Below are 6,939 nucleotides of genomic sequence, written 5' to 3'. Positions count from 1 at the left end.
AATGGTTCTCTCCCTCCTCCATCCCTATCCCAGGGCAAACACTGATCTTCTTTTTGTCACTGGAGATTAATATAGATTGCATTTCTAGAATTATATGCAAAAGGAATTCTATAACATGCTCTCTTTTGTCTGACTTTTTAAACACAACATAATTATTTTGAGATTTCTCTATGTGTGATTTCCTTTTTATCATTAAGTAGCATTGTACTGTATGGATGCACCACAGTTTATCTGTTCAACTGTTGCTGGACATCTGAGTTGTTTCCAGTTTTGGACTATTACAAATAAAGATTCTACTGAACACACATGTATAAGTCTTTATATGGATGTATCTTTTTTTGTTCTCTGGGATAAATACCTAGAAGTAGAATGCTGGGTCATATGGTGACCATAAGTTTAACATCTGAAGAAGCTTCTAAACAGTTTTCCAAAGTGGTTGTACCATTCTACATTTCCACCAGCAGTAAAGGAGCACTCCAGTATCCACATCCTCACCATTCTTTTTTTTTTTTTTTTATTGTTGGGGATTCATTGAGGGTACAGTAAGCTAGGTTACACTGATTGCAATTGTTAGGTAAAGTCCCTCTTGTATGTGATGGAGTCTACTGTATCTCATCATGATTTTAGTTTGCATTTCTGTGATGACTGAGGATGTTGAATATCTTTCCATGTACTTTTTTGCTATCTGTATCTTCTTTGGTGAAGTTTATGTTCAAACTATTAGGAATAAGACATAAACATCAATTTAAAAAAATAAGTAAAACCTTCCTGCATGTAACGTGCAGCCAGGAGTAAGTATCACAGCCTGACCAGAAAACTGAATGCCAACCTCTTTGTTGCAGATCTAACCATATCGTTTCCATAAGTTGTACAAGTCCTAGCCTGTGGTAGGACCTACTGATACAATTCACTGAGATACCTGTTCAAAATGACCTTTCATCATTTTCACTTAGTTATAAATATTTTTTCTATAATACATTTTAAAGGAAGTACGTTATTTCAACTAAAATTATGACAGAATTATGACTATGGTGAAATGGAAGGGAAAATGGTTTCAGGGCCTTCATATATAGAGTTGACTGCACAATTGTAGAGGGCTGCATTTACACAGACTATGTCATGAAACAGTGCACAACTGACCCAAGTGTATGCAGGAAAACTGAACAGTCTTCATGTCTAAAATCTATGTGCTGGGTCTCACTTTCTAACTGTTCACACAGAAGGAAAGAAGTCAGTGGAATCTCTGAATCTTGGTTTAAGATATGAAATGGTGACAATTGGTGTTTACAAGACAGATGTAAATGAGATGGGATGGTGCTGGGGATCCACAACCCTAAAGAGTTATCGTAGTTTTGTAAGGAAGTTCAGTGAGCAAAGCGGGTCAGGACAGAGAGGCGACAGGGGAATGACAGGGACTGTGACTGTGGAGGGCCCTTATACAATGTATCGATCAGGCACAAAAACAGGATGGCGGAGGCGTACTTTAGGAAACCTGCTTGCAGGCTGCGCCCTGGCAACAACCTTGCCGCCCGTGCCCTTTGCGCTCATTGGAGAGATACCTAGGTCAAGAAACCGCAATAACAGGATGTGTCCTAGAGTATATATACAGAGTGCTGTAAACAAGGTTAGAGAGAGAGGGCTTTTCCATCCTGCTCTCCCCGGACAAGGTTAGAGAGAGCTTTTCCATCCTGCTCTCCCCGGACAAGGTTAGAGAGAGCTTTTCCATCCTGCTCTCCCCGGACAAGGTTAGAGGGCTTTTCCATCCTGCTCTCCCTGGACAAGGTTAGGGCTTTTCCATCCTGCTCTCCCCGGACAAGGTTAGGGAGCTTTTCCATCCTGTTCTCCCCGAACAAGCTGCTTGCCCCTGATAATAAACTTGCTGAAAGCTGTCTGTGTTGGTGTGTTCGTCCTTGCTGGTCGGCGGCCGAGCGACACCGACAACTGGTGCCGAAACTCGGGAACTTCAGGATCCCCTCTCAAGACTGCTTTCAGCTGACAGGTAAGCCGCCCCCCGAGCCGGGGGTTGTCCGTGTAGCCCCACCAGGTAGATAAGTGGTGGGGGAGACTTCTGCGGTAGGCGCAGAGCTTGCAAGGGAGGAGAAGGGATCCGGCTCGCGACAAAAATGAGGGCCCGCATTCAAAGCGGGGGAGGAAAAGGGATCCAGGAAAAGGGATCCAGCTCGCGACAAAAGCGAGGGCCCGCGATCAGAGCGGGGGAGGAAAAGGGATCGGCTCGCGACAAAAGCGAGGGCCCGCGATCAGAGCGGGGGATTGTGTACACGGGTCATTGGTGACGACCATAGTGGCGGGTGTTAGTCTTTTGTTAAGTGTGTGTACTGTCTTGTGCTCGTGACCCGTTTTGTTGTATCTGTCTTGAGTCTGTGTGAGAACAGCGGTTTGTTGCCTGTCCTCGTTCAATTATCTAACAGCCGGTGGCACAAAGAGTGCCACCGTTGGGTTTTTGTACGGAAATGGGGAATGAAACCTACCAAGTGCGGCTTCAGGCCCCGCTGCAGGTACTGTTGAAAGGCAATGGTACCCCTTTGAAAGGTAAAACTGCCAGGGCTTTTGTGAAGGCAGTGACAGTAGCCTCCCCTTACAACTCACAAATAAATAAAAAAGGGGGAGCTACCCTGGCCTTTCGCCGAATAGCCGCATGAATAGCCGCATAAACGACAAAAAAAAAAAATTCATTCAAAAATTCATTAATAATTTCATTTAAAAATTTGTTAACTGGCCACTGACGTGGCTCAGACCCGGTTCTCATCTGGAACCGAGGTGCAGTTTGTGTTTCTCCACAGGACCAGAGCTCCCGGTGTGGGTCCCGGAAAGACTCACCCGTCCAGTGAACCCCTCAGACGATGAAGCCGCGCCCATGGAGCCACATCGAAGCGCGACTTCGGAGTCACCGCGGCCCTTGTCACGGCCATTGCCATAGCCCTCGCAGCCGCCGCCACCGCCGCAACTGCTGCCCTTGCCACAGCAGTCCCTACTGCTACCGCTGTCAACCAATTGTCCGCCTCAGTTGCGGAGGCCCTGCGCACCCAAACCGCTGCAGACGGACACATTCGCGCTGGACTGTTATTGGTCAAAGAGTGGACATTTTACAACAACAAATAGATGATATGGAGAGATACCTCTCCTTTGGTTGTTTAGTTCCCCTGCCCTCCTTGTGTGTTACCCCCATAACTTTTGAACCTAATGGTACCCTGTGTAATGCTTCCTTGCAACTATCCCGTTAACTTCTGGGGAGCTGGGATGCGGAATTTGAAAACCTCACCTGCCAAATGTTGAATCATATTGTTAGTATCAATAGCACTCGAGTACAAGTAATTACCGCTCACGATATTCTAGGAAAAGTAACTAGTTTGTTCTCCCATGCCCGCAATTGGGCCGGCACCACGGCTTTAAGTATTATACTTCTAGTTGCCATAGTCTTTTGCATCAAACTTCTCCTTACCCTCCGCCAAAAACAACAACCAGACCGCATCATCCTCCAGCAGGCCCTCCTCGCCCTCCAAGCAGGAGGTTCCCCCCAAATCTGAATTAGCATGCTGGACCAGTAGCCAATGACGGGTAAGATCCCCCCCAATGTAGATCAACCTAAGACAGAGGACAGGCCACCGCTGCCTGTACCCTCCATGACGGGTAAGACTATACTCGGACAGGGGGACAACCTAAGACAGGCATGGTCACAGCTCGCAATAAATAAATAAAAAGGGGGAGATGTGGAGGGCCCTTATACAATGTATCGATCAGGCACAAAAACAGGATGGCGGAGGCGTACTTTAGGAAACCTGCTTGCAGGCTGCGCCCTGGCAACAACCTTGCCGCCCGTGCCCTTTGCGCTCATTGGAGAGATACCTAGGTCAAGAAACCGCAATAACAGGATGTGTCCTAGAGTATATATACAGAGTGCTGTAAACAAGGTTAGAGAGAGAGGGCTTTTCCATCCTGCTCTCCCCGGACAAGGTTAGAGAGAGCTTTTCCATCCTGCTCTCCCCGGACAAGGTTAGAGAGAGCTTTTCCATCCTGCTCTCCCCGGACAAGGTTAGAGGGCTTTTCCATCCTGCTCTCCCTGGACAAGGTTAGGGCTTTTCCATCCTGCTCTCCCCGGACAAGGTTAGGGAGCTTTTCCATCCTGCTCTCCCCGGACAAGCTGCTTGCCCCTGATAATAAACCTGCTGAAAGCTGTCTGTGTTGGTGTGTTCGTCCCTGCTGGCCGGCGGCCGAGCGACACCGACAGTGACAAACTGTCGCAGGAATGTCCAACCTGCAGTGGGTAGGGGTGGGCTGCATGCTGATTTTGTGAGGACTGCCTTTGCTTATCTGTGGTATCAGATATCACGGAAAGTATGCACAGACTCTTTTTTTTTTTTGCTAATGAGCTTTCATTAGTGTTTATGTATTTAATGTGTGTCCCAAGACAACTCATTCTTTCAATGAGTGGCAGAGGGGGAAAAAAGTTGGACACCCCTACCAGAGTGTTCACCCTGTCTACTGAGTTCTATCTGATTATGGCCTTGTAGAAGTGCTCACCCAGAGTTGCCAGAGCTTCTGTTTTTCCAAGAGAAGCCAGAAACTAAATATATCTGTAGTTCAGATATAGTCCACTGATAACATGTGAAAGGGCTTTGTAATTTATAAGCATCTTACAAATTTAAAGGGCAGATTGTATGTCTTAAAGCTGTGAGTCGGTCAGTCTGTGAGGGACTGCTGTAGACATGTACCCTGCCTTCCCTCCTCGGTCCTTCTTATGAGAACTAGTCAAAGACTGGGTCCATAACCAAGTCTGAGACAATCATCGTATTGCACCTTCCTGGCCACAGGGAGTGACCTAAGGATGGCATGTACCCAACTAGGAAAACAGAAAAGAAACGAGAACCTTCCCAGGGATTTTTTCCAGCCAGAACTAACAGAGAAGCTCTGCTGCCTCTCTGGATGTGAAGCCTTAAGGTGAATATCCAGAGCTGCCTGTGACCATGCTCCATGCTGTTTGAAGAAAGATCATTTATTCCAGGACAGCACAGAGACAAGTGAGAGAGTTCTGTCTTCATCTGAGTCCTTGATATCAATAGGCTCTTTAAAAATGGTTGTTACAGAGCAGTGCCTGTGGCCCAAAGGAGTAGGGTGCTGGCCCCATATGCCAGAGGTGGCAGGTTCAAACCCCGCCCTGGCCAAAAAAAGAAAAAAAAAATGTTTGTTACAAGATCTAGTAAATTTGAGACTAGGCTTGTTTGAGGGGGGTTTTTACTGTGTGCAAGCAAAGGGATTCTAACCACTGCACTTTATCATCTTCAAGTGTAAAAGATGAGTTTTCATAGATTTTCAACACATCCTCATGATATTTGAGTCACAGATAGAAGTTTTTTTTTGAAGTGAAGATTTGAAAAATACATTTATTTTTTATTTCAGTAGATTTAGGGGTTACAGTGATTTTTTGATACATGGATGAATTGTATAGTGGTGAAGTCAGAGCTTTTAACTGTACCCATCACCTAAATAGTATACATTGTACCCAATAGGTAATTTTTGAATCTCTTAACCCACTCCTACCCTCCTTCCTTTCCTCCCTCCTTCTGAATCTTCAGAGTGCTTAGCTCCCACTTAATGAGTACACGCAGTATTTGTTTTTCTGTTCCTGAGATACTAAAGATAATGGCTTCCAGTTTCATCTAAGTAGCTGGAAAAGACATTATTTCGTTCTTTTTTTTCTGAGACAGAGAGTTTTGCTCTGTTGTCCTGGCTAGAGTGCAGTGGCATCATCACCACAGCTCATTGCAACCTCAAACTCCTGAGCTCAAGTGATCCTCCTTCCTCAGCCTCCTGAGTAGCTGGGACTATGGGCGTGCACCACCATGCCTGGCTAATTTTTTTCTATTTTTGGTAGAGACAGTCTTGCTCTTGTTCAGACTAGTTTCAAACTCCTAACCTTAAGTGATCCTCCCACCTTGGCCTCCCAATGTGCTAGAGTTACAGGTGTGAATCATTGTGACTGCCCTATTTTATTCTTTTTAATGGCTGAGTGGTGTTACCTTGTATATATTGATACCACATTTTCATTATCGGCTATCTGCTGATGGGCTCTTAGGTTGATGCCGTATCTTTAACAGTTATGAATTGTGCTGTGATAAACATACAGTGTAGGTGTCTTGTTGATACAATGGCTTCTTTTCCTTTGGGTGAATACCCAGTAGTGGGATTACTGGATCAAATGGCAGGTCTAGTTCTAGTTCTTTGAGGAATCTCCATATTGTTTTCCATAGAGGTTGTACTAATTTATGTTCTTGCCAGTAGTATAAATGCCCCATTTTCCTGTATCAGCACAGACATCTATTTTGTTTTTAACTTTTTTTTTTAATTTTTTTATTAAATCATAACTGTATACAATGATATGATTATGGGGCATCATACATTCACTTCATAAACCATTTGACACATTTTTATCCCAGTGGTTAACATAGCCTTTCCGGCGTTATCTCAGTTACTGTGCCAAAACATTTACATTCTACATTTACCAAGTTTCGCAAATACCCCTGTAATATGCACCACAGGTGTGATCCCACCGATTCCCCTCCCTCTACTCACCCCCCCTTTCCCACTTCCCCCTATTGTTAAGTTGTAGCTGGGTTATAGCTTTTATGTGAGAGTCCCAAACACAGATAGAAGTTACTGTGGTAAGACATGTGCTCTGAGATAGGAGGTGGAAAAGTGGCAGTGATATTTCAGGGACAGCTGTGCAGAATTCTCTGTGCTGATTTGAATACCAGAACCTGGGGTGTTTTCTACATTTGAAAGCTTAGATGTGAGCTCTGAGGAGCTTTTGGGAATAACAAGGCTATAAGAAGGGGATTCATACTAGAACACATGCGAGATTGAAGCCAATGGTATAACAACAGTTTATTAATTTATGCGGAAAATAGAACTGATATGTAAAAC

The 6,939-nt window shown here is 44.9% G+C and overlaps 1 long non-coding RNA gene across 1 annotated transcript; it reads left to right on the top strand.

Moving 5' to 3' along the window:
• Positions 1-1,437: 1,437 nt before the first annotated feature.
• On the top strand, positions 1,438-4,185 carry LOC128565358 (uncharacterized). Its single transcript, XR_008374248.1, has 3 exons — positions 1,438-1,624; positions 1,707-3,929; positions 4,012-4,185. It is a non-coding gene; the product is annotated as an uncharacterized LOC128565358 (long non-coding RNA).
• Positions 4,186-6,939: the final 2,754 nt, after the last annotated feature.

This window comes from Nycticebus coucang, chromosome 14 (assembly GCF_027406575.1).
Source record: "Nycticebus coucang isolate mNycCou1 chromosome 14, mNycCou1.pri, whole genome shotgun sequence".
Lineage (NCBI taxonomy): Eukaryota > Metazoa > Chordata > Mammalia > Primates > Lorisidae > Nycticebus > Nycticebus coucang.
The sequence above is the reverse complement of the archived record's forward strand: the minus strand, read 5'-3'. Positions and strand labels throughout refer to the sequence as shown.